The 21,429-nt window shown below is 41.5% G+C and overlaps 1 non-coding gene across 1 annotated transcript; it reads right to left on the bottom strand.

The window, feature by feature from the left end:
- Positions 1-453: 453 nt before the first annotated feature.
- Positions 454-525, bottom strand: TRNAC-GCA (transfer RNA cysteine (anticodon GCA)). The gene has a single exon. It is a non-coding gene; the product is annotated as a tRNA-Cys (tRNA).
- Between the last annotated feature and the right edge of the window lie 20,904 nt (positions 526-21,429).

Genomic DNA, 21,429 nt, shown 5'->3' with positions numbered 1-21,429 from the left:
TTCCCACCAGGATGTTGTATAGAATGACATGTTGTTGTAGGTTCCAAAACAATTTTCCAGCCACTTAGAATTATTGGATGTTAGAACAGGTGTTAACAGGGGATTATGCCCCAAACGACCCCCAAAAGTAGAAGTTCTCTGATTCCTCCTCAGTCCTACTAAATTGGAATTTCTAGCGAGTAATCGGTATTTTTGATAAGATCTGTCAGTAATTCTGATGCCAAGTCAGACTGGATGACCTCTGATTCAGCCTGTCCTGCCATAATATAAACTTCAAAGAAGAGCAGCTAATTAGAACTTCTGAAACACATGCAGGTTATTGGTGAATTGACCATGACTTGTGCCAGCAAGATGAAGTCACCTGAGAAAACTGACACAAGCTATAGGAAGGATGGTGGTGAGTGACAAGCAAGCCTAACATCAGGAAAAGAGAACCCACAGCTAAATGGCAGTAGGGGGCACCCGGATTTGAACCAGGGACCTCTTGATCTGCAGTCAAATGCTCTACCCCTGAGCTATACCCCCTTGCCTGGTGGACATTCCTCCTTAGCATATTTCACCTGTGTTGCCACACCCAAGGATTCTATAGTGCACTGTAAATTGTATTCATTCCCAGCCACCTTATGGAAATTGGCAGCCCTACCACAAATGACTAGACACTGCTCTTCAGGCCATGAGTTCACTGCTTCACTCCCCCAGAGAACCCCCATCACTTCTCACTTGTCTAATGGCAGCTTTCTACCTTGTAGCCACAACCTGAACTTCAACTGAGGTCTCCTCCTGTTCCCTTACTCAGTACCTGATGGGAGTAGGGGTTGGGGGAGAGGCAAGTGTAAGTATCAAGGCTATTTTCACAACAATGTATCATAACAAATCATCCCAAAATTGGCTGCATGAAACAATAAGCATGTATTCTCATGCTCATAGGTCAGCAGCATGGGTACCAATCAGGTGAAGTAGGCTGTGCTTGACCTGGTGTATCAGCTTCAAGCTGTGGGTCCATCTGTGCTTGGTTTTTGTCTGAGCTGGGCTCAAGTCTACTCCATGTATGTTCCTTCTATGATCCTGGGTGGAGGAGTAGCAGCTAGCAAGGGGACAGTTTTCTTATGGTGACAGCAGAAATGCAAAGGGGCAGGCCCAACTATGAAAGCAGCTTTCAAGCCCCTATTTGCATTACATGTGAGAACAACTCAATGATCAAGGGCAGTCACAAGACCAAGCCTTAACTCAAGAGCAAGAAAGCATGTTTCACCTCCACTGGGAAGATCTGAAAAGAAGGTGAAGGCCATAGATGCAGAAATAAGTCAACATTCAGGGTCAACAGTTTTATCTACCATGAACTGCCCTCTTGGTCATAATTACTTACATCTCTCCCACATGCAAAATATACTCACCTCTATTCCAAGACTCTCAAAGCCTCATTCAATTAGATAGAGTCCAAGCTCTTGTGATCTACATTAAATCAGATGAGGCTTCTCTTGACTCAAAGATCTATGAACTCAAAAGAGAAAATCTCTACCCATTGAACACCTCAAGTATAATGATGGTACAAGAACAGAATTATTGCAATAAACATTTACATTCAAAGACTGGACAAAATGGAAGGCATGCACAGTCACAGAAACTGGTTCATGGAAACTAAAATGCTGAGACTGTAGAAAATGGTGGATGGAAGAGAAGACCAGTGTGCAGCTCCCATTTGGACAAACAGAACAGCATGTGGAGATTCACATCATGAACTTTTGCTCCAAGAACCACCATAGGATCACACCAAAAAAACCAAAATAACTCACAGACCCTTTTAAAGAAGCAGCTTGCTGCTCCAAACTGTATGAGCAAACTATACAGTTTACTGCTGCAAACTGTATGCTGAAAACTGTATTTCATGAGTTTTACTCACGAAAAACTGTGAGTTCCCAATATATGAGTGGGGAAGGTCTGCCTTTGAACACACATCTTCACTGTAGAACCTAAAAACCCAGATCATGGGACTAGGATTTAACCTTACCTGGAGCTAAAGTTGATTTAGGGAGCTGAGCAAAATATAAAAGTAGAAGAAGCAGTAAGAAGGGCCCCGTGTGCACTCCCAGACTCCAGCTCAAGCCCAGGGAAGCCATTCCTGACTTTATCTCACAGGGGTCCTTGGGGAAGGCAGCCAGCAGAATTAGGGAGGGGCTACATGGTAATAGAAGTTTCTAGTTGAACTTTTAATAATTTCAACTGAGCATGAATTTTCCTGAGCAGAATCCAGTGGGTGAATGAGAAGTGTAGGTATGAGTACAGGACCTGCAGCTGACATCATGGGCAGACAGGGAGGGATGAGGCCTGAAAGCCCTGCTTGCTTTCTCAGTGGGGAGGCTTCTAGCCTGAAGCAGGATCGCAGCCCTGTGTGCCAGCTGCCTGGATATAAACTCGGTGCTGTTGGCAGGGCATGGAGGGAGTGAGACTGGCCTTGCTGACTGCATGGGAGCTGGGTGAGGCCTGTCACTGCTGGCTTTCTCCCACTTCCCTGGCAACCTGTATAATGCAGCAGAGACAGCCATAATCCTCCTTGGAACATAACTCCATTGGCCTATGAACCACTCACCCTATGCCCTACAGTGACTGCAGCAAGCCCCACCCAAGGAGTGTCAGAGCTCAGACCCACTTAACACTGCCCCCACCTGGTGGCTTTCCTCTACCCACCCTGGTAGCTGAAGACAAAAGACATAAGCTCTTGGGAGCTCTATGGCCCCATCAATCACCTGGGAAACTTGAATACTTATCCTGGCCAATTTAGGGCAAGCTTATATCCCCCATCTACTATCACAGCTGGTGCTCTATTGAAAGCACCACCTCCTGGCTAAATGCCAACCAACTCAAGCCATTACAGCAATGTATAACAGAACATCCCACTCCAAAGGAGAAAATAACAGTTAATTCCACTGCCAGTAACATCCTGCCTAACCAGAGGTCCTGAGTCTGTCCACATGACAGCTTTAGTGCTAGCACAACCAACATTTAAGAAAATCAGTGCATTAAGTGAAACTACAACCAAGGAATCTCACAGAGTCCATTTCACTCCCCTGCCACCTCCACCAGAGCAGGTACTGGCATCGCAGCTGGGAGACCTGAAGACGGCTCACATCACAGGACTCTTTGCAGACATTCCACAGCACCAGTTCAGAGCCTGGTAGCCCCACTGGGTGGCTAGACCCAGAAGGGCAATAACAATCACTGCAGTCCAGCTCTCAGGAAACCCCATCTGTAGCGGGAGCAGGAGAGCACCACATCAAGGGATCACCCCATGGGACAAAAAAATCTGGACAGAAGCCCTTGAGTTCTAGCTCTTTCCACTGAAACAGTCTATCCAAATGAAAAGTAATTCTGGGAATATAACAAAACAAGGTTGTATAACACCCTCAAAAGATCACACTAGCTCTCCAGCAATGGATCTAAACCAAGAATAAATCTATGAATTGCCAAATAAAGAATTCAGAAGATTAATTATTGAGCTACTCAAGGAGGTACCAGAGAAAGGTAAAAACCAACTTAAAGAAATTTTTAAAAAACTACAGGATAAGAATGAAAAAGTCTCCAAGAGAAATAGGTATCATGAAGAAAAAATAATGACAACTTCTGAAAATGAAAGACACACTTAGAGAAATACAAAATACACTGGGAAGGTTCAACAGTAGCCTAGAATAAGTAGAAGAAAGAACTTCAGAGGTCAAAGATAAGGCTTTGGAATTAACCCACTATGACAAAGACAAAGAAAAAAGTATTTTAAAATAGGAACAGTTTGGGCATGGTGGTTCATGCCTATAATCCCAGCACACTGGGAGGCCGAAGTGGGTGGATTACCTGAGGTCAGGAGTGAAACATGGTGAAACCCTGCCTCTACTAAACATACAAAAATTAATCAGGTGTGGTGGTGTGCACCTGTAGTCCCAGCTACTCAGGAGGCTGAGGAAGGAGAATCGCTTGAACCTGGGAGTCAGAGGTTGCAGTGAGCCAAGATCATGCCACTGCACTCCAGCCAGCCTATGTGACAGAGCGAGACTCCATCTCAAAAAAAAAAAAAAAAAAAGGAAAGAAAGACAAAACTTCCAAGAAATTTAGGATTATGTTAAACAAACAAACAAACTTAAAAATAATTGGTGTTCCTGAGGAAGAAGAGAAATCTAAAAGTTTGGAAAACTGTTTTGAGGGAATAATCAGGGAAAACTACCCTGGTCTTCCTAGAGATCTAGACATCCAAATACAAGAAGCTCAAATAGGAAATTCATCACAGAAAAATCATCACCAAGGCACATATCTAAAGTCTTGACTTATCTAAATCCAAGACAAAGGAAAGAATCTTAAGAGCTGTGAGGCAAAAGCATCAGGTAAACTATAAGGGAAAGCCTATCAGATTAACAGCAGATTTCTCAGCAGGAAACTTGCAAACCAGAGGGATTGGTGTCCTATCTTTAGCCTCATTAAACAAAATAAGAATTTTGTATCCAGCAAAACTAAGCTCCATACATGAAGGAGAGATAAAGTCTTTTTCAGACAAACAAATGCTGAATGAATTTGCCACTACCAAGCCAGCACTACAAGAAATGCTAAAAGGAGTTCTAAATCTTGAAACAGAACCTTGAAATACACACCAAAATAGAACCTCCTGAAAGCATACATCTCACAGGTCCTATAAAACAATAATACAATGAAGAAAAAAAAAAAGAAGGTATTCAGGCAACAACTAACACAGTGAATAGAACAGTACCTCACATCTAAGTACTAATGTTGAATATAAATGACCTAAATGCTCTACTTAAAAGATACAGAATGGCAGAATGGATCAAAATCCACAAACCAAGTATCTGCTGTCTTCAGGAGACTCACCTGACACATAAAGACTCACATAAACTTAAGGTAAAGTGTGGAAACAGACATTCCATGCAAATGGACAGCAAACACAAGTAGGAGTAGCTATTCTTATATCAGACAAAACAGACCTTAAAACAACAATGGTTAAAAAAGACAAAGGGACATTATATAATGATAAAATGACTAGTCCAACAGGAGAATATCACAATTCTAGTTATATATGCACCTAACACTGGAGCTCCCAAATTTACAAAACAATTACTACTAGACCTAAGAAATGAGATAGATGGTAACACAATAATAGTGGGGGACTTCATTATCCACTGACTGCACTAGACCAGTCATCAAGAGAGAAAGTCAACAAAGAAACAATAGACTTAAACTACACCCTACAACAAATGAACTTAACAGATATTTACAGAACATTCTACCCAACAACTGCAGAATATACATTCTTTTCATCAGCACGTGGAACATTCTCCAAGATAGACCATATGATAGGCCACAAAACAAGTCTCAATAAATTTAAGAAAATTGAAATTATATCAATCAAGTACTTGCTCAGATCACAGTGGAATAAAATTGGAAATTAACTCCAAAAGGAACTCCCAGAACTATACAGATACAGGGAAATTAAACAATCTGCTCCTGAATGATCATTGGGTCAACAATGAAATCAAGAGAGAAATTAAAAATTCTTTGAATTGAATGATAATAGTGACTTATAAAATCCTCTGGAATACAGATAAAGTGGTGCTAAGAAGAAAATTCATAGCATTAAATATCTACATCAAAAAGTCTGAAAGAGCGCAAATAGACAGTCTAAGGTCACGCCTCAAGGAACTAGAGAAACAAGAACAAACCAAAGCCAAACCCAGCAGAAGAAAATAAATAACAAAGATCATAGCAGAACTAAATGAAATTGAAACAAACAAACAAAAAAATACAAAAGATAAATGAAGCTGGGTGCAGTGGCTCACATATGTAATCCCAACACTTTGAAAGGCCAAGGCGGCCGGGCACGGTGGCTCAAGCCTGTAATCCCAGCACTTTGGGAGGCCGAGACGGGTGGATCACGAGGTCAGGAGATCGAGACCATCCTGGCTAACACGGTGAAACCCCGTCTCTACTAAAAATACAAAAAACTAGCCGGGCGAGGTGGCGGGCGCCTGTAGTCCCAGCTACTCCGGAGGCTGAGGCAGGAGAATGGCGTAAACCCGGGAGGCGGAGCTTGCAGTGAGCTGAGATCTGGCCACTGCACTCCAGCCCGGGCTACAGAGCAAGACTCCGTCTCAAAAAATAAAAAAAATAGAAAGGCCAAGGCAGGTGGATCACATGAGGTCACAAGTTCAAGACCAGCCTGGCCAACATGGTAAATCTCCGTCTCTACTAAAAATACAAAAATTAGTTGGGCATGGTGGCACATGCTTGTAATCCCAGCCACATGGGAGGCTGAGGCACGAGAATCACTTGAACCTGGGAGGCAGAAGTCAGAGTCAGCTAAGATTGTGCCACTGCACTCTAGCCTGGGTAACACAGTGAGACGCTGTCTAAATAAATAAATAAAATGAAACAAAAAGCTGGATATTTGAAAAGGTAAAAAAATTTGATAGACCATTATTGAGATTAAACAAGAAAAGAATAGAGAAGATCCAAATAAGCTCAATTAGAAACGAAATGGGAGATATTACAACCGATACCACAGAAATACAAAAGACCATCCAAGGCTACTAGGAACACCTTTATGTGCACAAACTAGAAAACCTAGAGGAATGTGGACAATCCTGAAAATATCTAGCCCTCCTAGATTATGCCAGGAGGAAATAGAAACTCTGAACAGACTAATAATGAGTAGCGAGATTGAAACAGTAATAAAAACAATTTCCAGCAAAAAATGTCCAGTACTAGATGGATTTACAGCTGAATTCTATCAGACATTCAAAGAAGAATTGGTTCCAATCCTACTAAAATGATTCCAAAAGATATAGAAAGAGGGAATCCTCCCTAAATCATTCTACGAAGCCAGTATTACCATAATGCCAAAATCAGGAAAAGGCATAACAAAAAAAGAAAACTACAGATCAATATCCCTGATGAGCATAGATGCAAAAATTCTCAATAAAATACTAGCTAAGGCCGGGCGCGGTGGCTCAAGCCTGTAATCCCAGCACTTTGGGAGGCCGAGGCGGGCGGATCACAAGGTCAGGAGATCGAGACCACAGTGAAACCCCGTCTCTATTAAAAATACAAAAAATTAGCCGGGCGCGGTGGCGGGCGCCTGTAGTCCCAGCTACTCCGGAGGCTGAGGCAGGAGAATGGCGGGAACCCAGGAGGCGGAGCTTGCAGTGAGCCGAGATCGTGCCACTGCACTCCAGCCTGGGCAACAGCGTGAGACTCCGTCTCAAAAAAAAAAAAATACTAGCTAACTGAATTCAACAGCATATCAAAAAGATAATCAACCGTGATCAAGTGAGTTTTATACCAGGGATGCAGGGATGGTTTAACATACACAAGTCAATAAATGTAATACACCACACAAGCAATTAAAAACAAAAATTGCATGATCATCTCAATAGATTCAGAAAAAGCATTTGACAAAATCCAGCATCTTTATGATTAAAATCCTCAGCAAAATCAGCATAGAAGGGACTTTAAGGTAATAAAAGCAATCTATGACAAACCCACAGCCAACATTATGCTGAATGGGGAAAAGTTGACAGCATTCCCCTTGCAAAGTGGAACAAGACAAGGATGCCCACTTTCACCACTTCTATTCAACATAGTATATTCTGATAGCCAGAGCAATCAGAAAAGAGAAAGAAATAAAGGGCATCCAAATCAGTAAGGAGGAAGTCAAACCATCCCTGTTTACTGATGATATGATCATGTAACTAGAAAACTCTAAAGACTCATCCAAAAAGCTCCTAGATCTGATAAATGAATTCAGTAGTTTTGGGATACAAAGTCCATGTACACAAATCAGTAGCACTGCTATACACCAACAGTGACCAAGCTGAGAAATCAAGAACTCAGCCTCTTTTACAACAGCTGCAAAATAAATAAATAAATAAATAAATAAATAACTTAGGAATATACCTAACCAAGGAAGTGAAATATCTCTACAAAAGACGGCTGATATTTTTTTTCTAGTTCTGTGAAGAACGATGATGGAATTTTCATGGGAATTGTATTGAATGTATAGATCGCTATTGGCAGTGTGGTCATTTTCACAATATTGACTCTACCCATCCATGAGCATGGGATGTGTTCCATTTGTTTGTGTCACCTATGATTTGTTTCAGCAGTGTTTTGTAAAGACATTTCATTTCCTTGGTTAGGAAGGAGTTGGAGGTTGCAGTGAGCCGAGATTGCGCCACTGCACTCCAGCCTGGTGACAGAGTGAGACCCTGTCTCAAAAATATATATCTAAAGAAAGAAAATAAAGAAGTAAAACCATAGCCTGAAAGCCAAATCCCACCTTCTACCTGGATTTGTAAATAAAGGTTTGAAAAATGTTACTGAGATATAATTCACATCCTATGCAATTCACCCATTTAAAGTATACAATTTAATAGGGTTTTTTTTGGTATATTCACAGGTATGTGCAACCATCACGACAATTTTAGAGTATTTTTATCACCTCAAAAATATTTCAAAAACAACCAAAACCCATACTCTTCAGCTATAATCCTACCCTTCTATACTCCCCACCCCCAAGCGTAGGCCACCACATATCTACTTTCTGTATCTATACATTTCCTTATTCTGTACATCTCCTATGAATGGGATAATAAAATACATGGTCTTTTGTGACTGCCTTCTTTCACTTAAACATAGTGTTTCCATGATTGATCCATATTGTAGTACGTAGCAGGACTTCACTCTCCTTGTGGCCAAATAATCCATTGTGTGAATATATGGATATATTACATTTGGTTTATCCATTCATCAGTTGATGAACATTTAGGATTTTTCCACCCTTTGGCTATTATGAATATTGCTGCTATAAACTTTTTTTTGGTGGTGGGGGGGTTGCATACAGAGTCTTGCTCTGAGTGCAATGGCACGTTCTCCCGGGTTCAAGCGATTCTCCTGCCTCAGCCTCCCGAGTAGCTGGGACTACAGGCATGCCCCGCAACCATGGCTGGCTAATTTTTGTGTTTTTAGTAGAGATGGGGTTTCACCATATTGGCCAGGCTGGTCTTGAACTCCTGACCTTGTGATCTGCCCGCTGCAGTCTCCCAAAGGGCTGGGGTTACAGGCGTGAGCCACCACGCCCGACCTGCTATAAACTTTTATGTACAGATCTTTGTACGAATATTTGTTTTCATTTCTCTTGAGTGTTAAATTGTTTTGGTTATTCTGGATTCCTTGTAATTCCATACAAATTTTAGAATCAGCATGCCAATTTCTACAAAGTCAACTGGGATTCTGATAGCAATTGCACTGAATCTGTAGATCACTTTGATGAGTAGTATCATTATCTTAATCTGTTATGGCTGCTATAACAAACTGTCATAGACTGGGTGGCTTATAAATAACAAAAAATTATTTCTGGCTGTTCTGGAGCCTGGGAAGTCCAAGATCAAGGCACTGGCAGATTTGGTGTCTGATGAGGGCCCACTTCCTGGTTCATAGATGACTATCTTCTCACTGTGTCCTCATGCTACAGAAGGGGCAAAAGAGGCAGAGGGAGCTCTTTGGGGTCTCTTATAAGGGCACTAATCTTCATAAGGATTCCATCCTCGTGATCTAAGCACCTCCCAAATATCCTACCTCAAATACCATCACACTAAGGATATGGTTTCAACTTATGATTTTTTGGGGGGGTGTGGGGGACACAAACCTTCAGTCTATTGCATCATCTTAACAATATAATGTCTTCCAATCCACAAACATGGAATGTTTTTTCTTTTATTTAGATCTTATTTAATCTCTTTGAACAGTGTTTTAGCTGCAGATAATAGGTCTTTTGTAAAATTTATTCCTAAGTATTTTATTATTTTTGATGCTATTTTAAAGAAATTGTTTTGTTAATTTCATTTTTGGATTGTTCATTGTAAGTTTATATAAATAGGTTTATTTTTGTATATTAACTTTATATCCTGCAACATTGTTGAATTCATTTATTAGTTTAAACAGTTTTTAGTGAATTCCTTAGGATTTGCTATATATAAGATCATATTATCTGTGAATAGGTATAGTTTTACTTCTTCTCCATTGTGAATGACTTTTATTTTTCTTGCTTATTGCCCTGGCTAGAATTTGCCATATAATGTTGAATAGAAATGGTAGGAGCAGACATCCTTGTTTTATTCCTGATCTTAGGAGGAAAGCATCCAGTCTTTCACTACTAAGTACAATGTTAGCTGTGGGATTTTCCAAAGATACCCTTTATCAGGTTGAGGAAGTTTTCTTATTCCTAGTTTTTGAGTGTTTTTACCATGAAAGGCCATTTGATTTTGCTAAATGCTTTTTCTGCATCTATTGAGATGATCATGTGATATTTTTGTTTTGTTCTATGTATATGATTTATTATATTGATTTTCTTTTTATTTTTTAATTTAAAAATTTGTGGGTACAGAGTAGGTGTATATATTCATGAGATACATGAGATATTGTGATACAGGCATTCAATGCACAATAATCACATCAGGGTATATGGGATAACCATCACCTCAAGCATTTATCATTTCTTTGCGTTTCAAACAATCCAATTATACTCTTCTAGTTATTTTAAAGTGTACAACAAATTATTATTGATTGCAGTCACTCTGTTGTACTATCAAATACTTGATCTTATTCATTCCATCTAACTATATTTTTGTATCCATTAATCATCCCACTCCCCCCGCCCCACTATCATTCCTAGCCTCTGGTATCCATCACTTTACTCTCTCTCTCCATGAATGTAACTGTTTTAAATTTTTTTTAGGTCTCACAGATAATTGAGAACATGCAAAGTTTGTCTTTCTGTGCCTGGATTATTTCACTTAACATATTGACCTCCAGTTCCATCCGAGTTGTTGCAAATGACAGTATCTCATTCTTTTTCATGGCTGAATAGTTCTCTATTGTGTATACATGCCACATTTTCTTTATCCATTCATCTGCTGATGGACACCTAGGTTGCTTCCAAATCTTGGCTATTGTGTATATTGCTGGATCATAAAAGTAGTTCTATTTTTAGGTTCCTGAGAAACCTCCAAACTGTTCTCCATAGTGGTTGTACAAGTTTGCCCTTTTCTTCACATCCTCAGAAGCATTTGTTATTGCTTGTCTTTTGCCTGTCAGAACTACAATGAGTTATTGTCTTACCCCAGTTAAAATGTCTATGAGCCATTTTAAGTGGGGTAAGACAATAACTCATTGCAGTTTTGATTTTCATTTCTCTGATGATCAATGATGCTGAGCTGTATCTTTTCACAGACTTTTTTGCCATTTGCATGTCTTCTTTATAGAAATGACTATTCAGAACTTTTGCCCATTTTTCAATTGGATGATTAGATTTTTTTAATTGAGTTGTTTTTGTTCCTTATACATTTTGGTTATTGATCACTTGTTAGATGGGTAGTTTGCAGATATTTTCTCCCATTCTGTGGGTTGCCTCTTCACTTGTTGATTTTTTCCTTTGCTGGCAGAAGCTTTTTAACCTGATGTGATCCCATTTGTCCATTTTTGCTTTGATTGCCTGTACTTGTGGAGTGTTACTTAAGATGTCTTTGCCCAGTCCAATGTTCTAGTTTCCTCAATGTTTTCTTATAGTAGTTGCATAGTTTAAGGTCTTAGATTTAAGTCTTTAATCCATTTTGATTTGATTCTTGTATATGGCAAAATATAGGGGACTAGTTTTGTTCTTCTGTATGTGAATAGCTAGTTTTCCCAGCATCATTTACTAAAGAGACTGTCCTTTCCCCGATATATGTTCTTGGCACCTTTGTCAAAAAAGAGCTCACTGTAGATGTATGGATTTATTTCTGGGTTCTCTATTCTGTTCCATTGGTTGTGTGTCTGTTTTTATGCCAGTACCATGCTTTTTTGGTTACTATAGCTCTGTAGTATAATTTGAAGTCAGATAATGTGATTGCTTTAGTTTTGTTCTTTTTGCTCAGGACAGCTTTGGCTATTCTGGATCTTCTGTGGTTCCATATCAATTTTATAATTAATTTTTCTATTTCTGTGAAGATTGTCATTGGTATTTGGTAGGGATTGCATTAAATGTGTAGATTGCTTTGGTAGTATTGACATTTTAACAGTATTGATTCTTTCAATCCATGAACATAGAATATCTTTCAATTTTTGTGTCTTTGTCCATTTCTTACATCAATGTTTTATAGTTTTCATCATAGAGGTCTTTTGCTTCTTTGGTTAATGTTATTCCTAGATTTTTTTTTTTACTTGTAGCTATTGTAAATGAGATTACTTTCTTAATTTCTTTTTCAGATTGTTCACTGTTGGCATATAGAAATGCTACTAATTTTTGTATGTTGATTTTGTACCCTGCAACTTTACTGAATTTATCTGTTCTAATAGGTTTTGGTGGAGTCTTTAGGATTTTCAAAATACAAGATCATATCATTGCAAATAAAGATAATTTGACTTCTTCCTTTCCAATTTGGATGCCCCTTATTTCTTTCTCTTATGTGATTGCTCTAGCTAGGACTTCCAGTATTATGTTGAATAACAGTGTGAAAGTGGGCATCCTTGTCTTGTTCCAGATCTTAGAGGAAAGGCTTTCAGATTTCCTCATTCAGTATGATACTAGCTGTGGGTCTGTTGTGTATGGCTTTTTTGGTGTTGAGGTATGTTCCTTCTATACTCAGTTTTTTGAGGGATTTTATTATGAAGAGATGTTGAATTTTATCAAATGCTTTTTAGCATCAATTGAAATGATATGTTTTTTGTCCTTCACTCTTGATATGATGTATCACATTGATTGATTTGCAATATGTTGAACCATCCTTGCATCCCTGAGATGAATCCTACTTGGTCATAATGAATGATTGATTAATTTATTTATTTGAGATGGTGGTCACTCTGTTACCGAGGCAGTAGTGCAGTGGCATGATCTCCGCTCACTGCAAACTAGGCTTCCCAGGCTCAAGTGATTCTCCAGCCTCAGCATCCCAAGTAGTTAGGGCTACAGGCACGTGCCACCAAAGCCCAACTAATTTTTGTGTTGTTTTAGAGATGGGGTTTCACTATGTTGCCCAGGCTGGTCTCCAACTCCTGAGCTCAAAGTGATCCACCAGTCTCAGCCTCCCAAAGTGCTGGGATTATAGGCATGAGTCACTACACCCGGTCTGAATGATCTTTTTAATGTGTTGTTGAATTTGATTTGCAGTATTTTGTTGAGAATTTTAAAATCAATGTTCATCAGAGATATTGACCTGTAATATTCTTTCTTTTTTGTTTTTTTCATGTGTCTTTGATTTTGGTATCAGGGTAATACTGGCCTCATAGAATTAGTCTGGATGTATTCCCTCCTCTATTTTTTTGAATAGTTTGAGTAGGATTCATATTAATTCTTCTTTAAATGTTTGGTAAAATTCAGCAATGAAGCCATCAGGTCCTGAGATTTTTTTTTCCTGGAAGATTTTATTACAGCTTCAATCTCATTACTTATTATTGGTCCGTTCAGGTTTTGGATTTCTTCTTGGTTCAATCTTGGTATGTTGTATGTGTCTAGGAATGTATCCATTTCTTCTAGGTTTTCCAATTTGTTGGCATATAGGGTTGGGTTAGGGTTAGGCTCATAGTAGCCTTTATGATCCTTTGGATTTCTGCAGTATCAATTGCAGTGTCTCCTTTTTCATCTCCGAGTTTATTTATTTGGATCTTCTCTATTATTTTTCTTAGTTTGGGAACAGACCCTCAAATCTGGCCATAAACTGGCCCTAAAACTGGCCATAAACAAAATCTCTGCAGCACTGTGACATGTTCATGATGACCATGACGCCCACACTGAAGGTTGTTGGTTTGCCGGAATGCGGGCAAGGAACACCTGGCCCACCCAGAACAGATAAACACTTAAGGTGTTCTTAAACCACAAACAATAGCATGAGTGATCTGTGCCTTAAGAACATGTTCCTGCTGCAGATAACTAGCCAGAGCCCATCCCTTTATTTCGGCCGATCCCTTTATTTCCCATAAGAAATGCTTTTAGTTAATCTATAATCTATAGAAACAATGCTTACCACTGGCTTACTGTCAATAAATATGTGGGTAAATCTGTTTGAGGCTCTCAGCTCTGAAGGCTGTGAGACCCCTGATTTCCCACCCCACACTCTATATTTCTGTGTGTGCGTCTTTAATTCCTCTAGCGCCACTGGGTTAGGGTCTCCACGACCAAGCTGGTCTCAGCAAGTGGTACCCATATGTGGGGCTCAAACGCAGGTCAAAGCGTTGCCAGGGTGATGGTTGGAGAACATGGAAGTAAGCTGGAGGACACCTGAGTGCTCTTAAGCACTCCCCATGGTGAGTAAGAAGGGGAGCTCGGAAGCATCAGGGTAACAATGGGACAAGTGTGGGCTCTGGTTTGTTCCACCTTGGAACCTTTTCACACTGATGATGAGGAGGAAGGAGAGTATAATGAAGTAACAGAGCAGGTTTGTTTGCCAGCTAAAGCTAAAGCAGCAAAGGAGGAGGAGGTTCATCCCGACCCTTCTGCACCCCCTCCTTATTTTGAAGAAAAAGAGTGGCCTGACCCTCCAGATCTTTGTTTTCCAGAGGACACTGGGCAAAAAGTACTTGTCCCAGTGACTGTTCGAGCAGCGCCTTGAGCAACCACTTTCAGTTCTATTCAGGCAGGAATTCAGCAAGCTAGAAGAGAATGATTTAGAGGCCTGGCAGTTCCCTGTTAGAATACACCCCCCAGGCTGGGCACAGTGGCTCACACCTGTAATCCCAGCACTTTGGGAGGCTCATGAGGTCAGGAGATCAAGACCATCCTGGCTAACACCGTAAAACCCCATCTCTACTAAAAATACAAAAAATTAGCCAGGCGTGGTGACAGGCGCCTGTAGTCTCAGCTGCTAAGGAGGCTGAGGCAGAAGAATGGCATGAACCCAGGAGGTGGAGCTTGCAGTGAGCCAAGATCACGCCACTGCACTCCAGCCTGGACAACAGAGCGAGACTCTGTCTCAAAAAAAAAAAAAAAAAAGAATACACCCCCCCTAGATCAACAGGGAAATATTATAGCTACATTTGAGCCTTTTCCTTTTAAATTACTCAAAGAATTTAAACAAGCTATTAATCAATATGGACCAGGTTCTCCTTCTGTAATGGGACTGTTAAAGAATGTTGCTGTTTCCAGTCGGATGATTCCTACTGACTGGAATGCTCTTATTCGAGCTTGTCAAGCTCCTGCTCAGTTCTTACAATTTAAAATTTGGTGGGCAGACGAAGCTTCCATTCAGACTGTTCACAACGCCCAGGCCCAACCTCAAATTAATATAACTGCAGACCAACTTTTAGGGGTTGGCGGCTGGGCTGGGTTAGATGTACAAGTGGTCACGCAGGATGACACCATAGAACAGCTTAGGGGAGTGTGCATTAGAGCTTGGGGAAAAAAAAATCACTTCAGGTGGAAAACAGTACCCTTCCTTTAGTGCTGCAAAACAGGGACCAAAAGAACCATACGCGAATTTTATAGCTCGGTTACAGGAGTCTCTTTAAAAGGTAGTTGCAGATTTGGCTGCTGAGGATATAATGTTGCTGTTATTAGCTTTCGACAATGCTAATCCTGAGTGCCAGGCTGCTCTGCGACCTATTAGAGGGAAAGCACATTTAGTTGATTATACCAAGGCGTGTGACGGTATCGGAGGTAATCTGCATAAGGCCACTCTGCTAGCCCAGGCAATGGCAGGACTGAGAGTGGGTAAAGGAAATACTCCATTTCCTGGAGCTTGTTTTAACTGTGGGAAGCATGGTCATACTAAAAAAGAATGTAGAAAAAATCAGTGAGTTAGGCCGCCGGATAGAAGAAAAAAGAAAACTGCTGCACCTGAAATATGTCCAAAATGTAAAAAGGGAAAACATTGGGCTAACTAGTGTCACTCTAAGTTTAATAAAGACGGGAACCCGATTTTGGGAAACGCCATGAGAGGCCCATCCCGAGCCCCGTTTCAAACCAGGGCATTTCTGGCTCAGGCCATTCCCTCACCCTTGTACAATGTCTGTCCCCCACCGCAGACAGTAGCGCCGCAGTATATCTATGCTGCACAAAATCTGTGAACCTTCTGCCTGGGGAACCCTGTAAAAGGTCCCAACAGGAGTCTGTGGAGCTTTGCCAGCTGGGACGATAGGAATACTTCTAGGAAGATCTAGTGTAAATTTAAAAGGAGTACAAATACATATAGGAGTCATTGATTCAGATTACAATGGGGAAATTCAAATTGTTATATCTACTTCTGCTCCCTGGAAAGCAGAGCCAGGAGAGCGCATAGCACAGCTCCTGATTGTGCCATATGTGGAAATGGGGAAAAGTGAAATTAAACAAACAAGAGGATTAGGAAGCACAAATAAACAAGGCAAAGCAGCTTATTGGGTGAATCAGATTACTGATAAATGTCCTACCTGTGAAATAACTATTCAGGGAAAGAAATTTAAAGGTTTCATAGATACAGAAGCAGACATTTCAGTCAATTTTCTACAGCACTGGCCGTCCACCTGGCCAATTCAACCCGCTCAATTTAACATAGTTGGAGTTGGTAAAGCCCCTGAAGTATATCAAAGTAGTTATATTTTGCATTGTGAAGGGCCCGATGGACAACCTGGGACTATCCAACCAATTATAACTTCTGAACCTATAAATTTATGGGGAAGAGATTTATTACAACAATGGGGAGCACAAATTCTAATTCCAGAACAATTATACAGCCCTCAAAATCAACATATGATGCATGAAATGGGGTATGTCCCTGGTATGGGACTAGGAAAAAATTTACAAGGTTTGAAGGAAATGCTTCAAGCGGAAAGACAAAGTTCCCACCAAGGTTTAGGATATTATTTTTGATGGCGGCTGTTGTTAAGCCTCCAGAACCTATACCTTTAAAATGGTTAACAGATAAGCCAATTTGGATAGAACAATGGCCACTAAGTAAAGAGAAACTGGAGGTTTTAGAGGACTTAGTTAATGAACAATTAGAAAAAGTGAGAGACAGGACTAGCTGGATTTCCTAGGCTAAGTATTCCTAAGCATAGCTGGGGAAGGTGACCATACCTACCTTTAAACACAGGGCTTGTAACTCAGCCCACACATGACCATTCAGGTAGTAAAGAGGGTTCACTAAAATACAAATTAGGCTAAAAGCAGGAGGTAAAGAAATAGTCAAATCATATATCGCCTGAGAGCACAGGGGGAGGGACAATGATTGGGATATAAACCCCAGGCATTCAAGCCAGGGGTGGCAAAACCCCTTTGGAGGGCAACCCCCTTTGGGTCCCCTCCCATTTTATGGGAGCTCTGTTTTCACTCTATTAAATCTTGCAACTGCAAAAAAAGAAAGAAAGAGAGAGAGAGAGAAAGAGAGAGAGAAAGAGAAAGGAAAGAAGGAAGGAAGGAAGGAAGCAAGGAAGGAAGGAAGAGAAAGAAAGAAAGAAAGAAAAGAAAGAAAGGAAAAGAAAAACACTCCATAGTGCCCTGATGATCCTTTGCAATCCTAGTGAATGTTTGGCTTCAGCCTCGCTGGCATCACTCCCATAGTTCCTTGCCTTCATCTGCTACACCCTTTTAGATGATTGTCCTTTCTCTTCATCCTCAGGATCTGTGTGGTCTTTGGGCCTTATAGTAGAAACTTTCAGGGGAAAGGTCCACAGAGGCAGAGATCCTGGTCCTAATACAGAGGATACTGGAGGCCTGAGCTTCAGGGCTCATACAGTCAGCCTTTGTGCCTGGCCCTGGCTCTTCCAGTTGTACTGAGCTACTAGTTTGTGGCCTGCATGAGGCTGGGACCCCTCTGGTAAGGTGTCTCCCTTTTAAAGACAAGGACTAGTAAATGAGCTGGAAGAAGAGCCAAAAGTTAAAAAAAAATGTAGGACTAAGCCCAAAGTACCCACTGTGCAGAGGATGAAAGTGAAGTGGAGAGAGAGTATGGGAAGTTTGTTAGAGAAGATAAAACTTAGGAGAGAAAGAGAGAGGAAGCTTCCAACTCTAAACAATTCTGCAAATTGTTGCCCCACACAGGGACTGAGGAGGAGGCTACAGGATTCTAGGCAGGAAAGATTTCTAGAAGTCCTCTGATAGGTCCATAGCGAAGGACAGGGTAAGTCAAAGCCAGATAAGGGTCTGTCTGAATGAGGTCAGTCAGTTGCCAGTGGTTCACTGAAAATGATGAGAAATTATAATGTATATTAGATCCTTGGATGTGGGAACATAGGTGAAACAGTGTCAGTCAGGAAAGTCTAAACAGATAGGAGGGCACATTTTGGGGGCAGAGCATATCCCTGGTTCAAGACAGTGTCACTTATTGGCCCTTCCTTTCACTCTGCCCACATGTTTGCAATCACTCCGTCCTGTGTCATGTCCCAGTGACCACAGATTTCTCTGATTCTCCACTTCTCTACTTTTCCATGGATTGGATCCTTTCTTCTGGTTACTACTACCATCTGACACATTGTGGGATTCAGCAAATGGAGGATAAGAGGAAAGGAGAGGAAAGGAAAAGGCAGTTCATCTCCTGCCTCAGAGTGTTGAGTGCAGAGAGGCCCTTTATCATGAATGTGGATTCTTGTCATGACTTGGTCATTAATCAGGTGTGTTTTGTTTGTGCACAATTTTAATTACTGTCATTTTTTCCAGATCTGTACCATGGAAGGGAACAGTTTAAACCAGTAGCTTCAAACCATATGTCAGAATGGTGTAGGAGGTTTGTTAGAATCATAAGTTGTCCAAGTCCTCTTCCCAGAGAGTCTGGCTTAGGAGTCCTCCAGTGGGGCCCAAGAACTTTTGCTTTTACCCAGCTCTGCCCAACCCAGCCTCACCTTTAAAGGGTCTGTTGAGCAACCAGTTCTTTGAGTCCTGCTTCTCTAGGTGAGTCTGAAGGATGTTCTGGCTGCAAACCTGTGATTTTAATAGAATTGGAGAAGGAAGAATGCTGGTTACAAGTAGAGCTGGCAGGCAAGTAGGTGTAAAATAGGAAGGGGGCATATGGTGACAAAGCAAGTATGCATCTCATGATGGTGAAAGCCAGGGGTGTGGCCATATGGGTTTATAGTGGTTAGTAGAGGCAAATAACCAGGTGGGGGTATAGCTCAGGGGTAGAGCATTTGACTGCAGATCAAGAGGTTCCTTGGTTCAAATCCAGGTGCCCCCTCTCTATTTCACTTTTCTTTTCTTTGTGAGATAGAGTCTCACTCTGTTGCCCAGGCTAGAGTGCAGTGGCGCAATCTCGGCTCATTGTAACCTCCCCTCCCGGGTTCAAGCAATTCTCCTGCCCCAGCCTCCTGAGTCACTGGGATTACAGACGTGCGCGACCATGCTCGGCTAATTTTTGTATTTTTAGTAGAGATGGAGTTTCACCACGTTGGCCAGGCTGGTCTTGAACTCATGACCTCAGGTGATCCACCCCCCGCTTCGCCCCCTCAAAGTCATGAGATTACAGGCATGAGCCACCACACCCAGCCCCCTATTTCCTTTTCACTCACTGAACATGATAGGATGTTCTACTCTTAGCTTTTCTTCAACACATGGACTCATTCTGCAAAGGAGGAGAGAGAGGAGGCAGGTCAGGTCTTCACTGGAAAGCTCCCCCTGACACCTGAAGCTCCAGAGAAATCCGATTTCTTGAAGACTAAGTCAGTGCTCATAGGTCTGGGGTGAACTTTTTTTTTTTTCCTTGCATATCTCAACCCTCTTAATTTCATTTGGGGAATTCACAATTGTGTAACTCTTGGTGGAAGACAAGATCCTGTCTCTGGTTAGGGAAAACAATAAGATCAGATATTTCCTCTCCCGAAATGTTGGTGTGTGAGTCGGGGTTCTTCAGAGAAAATAGAATCAATAGGGTGCATGCGTGTGTGTGTTGTGTGTGCGCGTGTGTGCATGTGTGTGTATACATAGAGATTTTAAGGAGTTGGATCATGCAATTGTGGGGACTGGCAAGTCTGATACAGGACACGGCAGCAGGCTGGACTTGCAGGAAAGAGTTGAGGTTGTAGCTCGAGTCTGAAGACAGCGTGGGGGCAGAATTCCTTCTCAGGGGACAGCAGACGTTTCTTCATAAGTCCTTCATCTGATTGGATGAGGCCCACCCACAATTTGGAGGATAATCTGCTTTACTCAAAGTATGGATTTAATATTAATCACCTCTAAAAAATACTTTCACAGCAGCATCTAGATTGGTTTGGACAAATATCTGGGAACCGTGGCCCAGCCAAGTTGACACATTTAAAAAAAAATTTTTTTTTTTTTTGAGACAGGGTCTTGCTCTATCACCCAGGCTGGAGTGCAGTGGCATGATCTCCGCTCACTGCAACCTCTGCCTCCTGGGGCTCAAGAAGTCCTCCCACCCCAGCCTCTGGAGTAGCTGGGACCACAGGTGCGCACCACCACACCCAGCTAATTTTTGTATTTTTTGTAGAGATGGAGTTTCTCCATGTTCTCAGGCCGGTCTCAAACTTTTGGCCTCAAGCAATCTGCACACCTCGGCCTTCCAAACTGTTGGAATTACAGGGATGAGCCACTGTGCCCTGCCAAGACATAAAATTAACCAGCACAATTGGTAATGGCTAATGTTTGGCCAACTATATGCCCCTAAACAAGACTATGAATGTTGAGTAAATTGCACATAAGAGGCAGGGCGAATTTGGAATTCATTCTGGAAATGGCAGAGCTCTGGCAATGGCCGTAGGACCAGAGACTGCAGCCAGCAGCTATTGTGGAGACAGTGGCGGCTCCCTAGCCAGGGTGGGCTGAGGTCCTGCTTACTTGATAAGCCTGGCTCTGCAGGCTTCTCTGAAGCGCATGAACTTCTTGCCATCCTGTCAGTGATTTCTCTCTGTCTCCACTCACCTTCGATGGCCTCTTCTTTAATCACAGTGCCCTGGCTGGTACCAGGGATGTATAAAAAGTGATTTCAGGGAAATGAAGGGAACGTGAATTGGGAATCTGGCCTCATTAAACTTGAAGGTAATGAAAACCTTGGTAGCTTGATTTGGGGGTTAGAAATCCAGAAGCCCATATCAGACTGTAGAAAAGTTGAGTAATTTTTGCCTGCAGTTCCCTCAGGACCAATTTGTATTTCTCAAATTATAAGTGGTCTTTGGGCAGGATGGCTGGTCCCACCACTTTAAACAAAGCAAATAGTCAGCTCATGTGTCACCCTGTGTGATCTGTTCCACGTGGACTGAAACACAGGCCTTTTTCTGTCTGTATCACAAAACTCTCTGATCTCCTGCCCCCGAATAAGCGAAACAACTGAACATGAGAGCCAGGGCTGATCCCTGTGGGTGCCAACCTTTGATGTCCATGGACTTGGCAGCTTCCCCCAGTCTCCCAGCTGAAAATAGGTCAGTGATGAAGAGAGTGGAACTTCAGGAATTGTAAGGTGGATTTATGGAAGCATTTGGAAAACTCAA

This window comes from Macaca mulatta, chromosome 3 (assembly GCF_049350105.2).
Source record: "Macaca mulatta isolate MMU2019108-1 chromosome 3, T2T-MMU8v2.0, whole genome shotgun sequence".
NCBI lineage: Eukaryota > Metazoa > Chordata > Mammalia > Primates > Cercopithecidae > Macaca > Macaca mulatta.
Note: the sequence above shows the minus strand (reverse complement) of the source record. Positions and strands in the feature narration are given on the sequence as shown.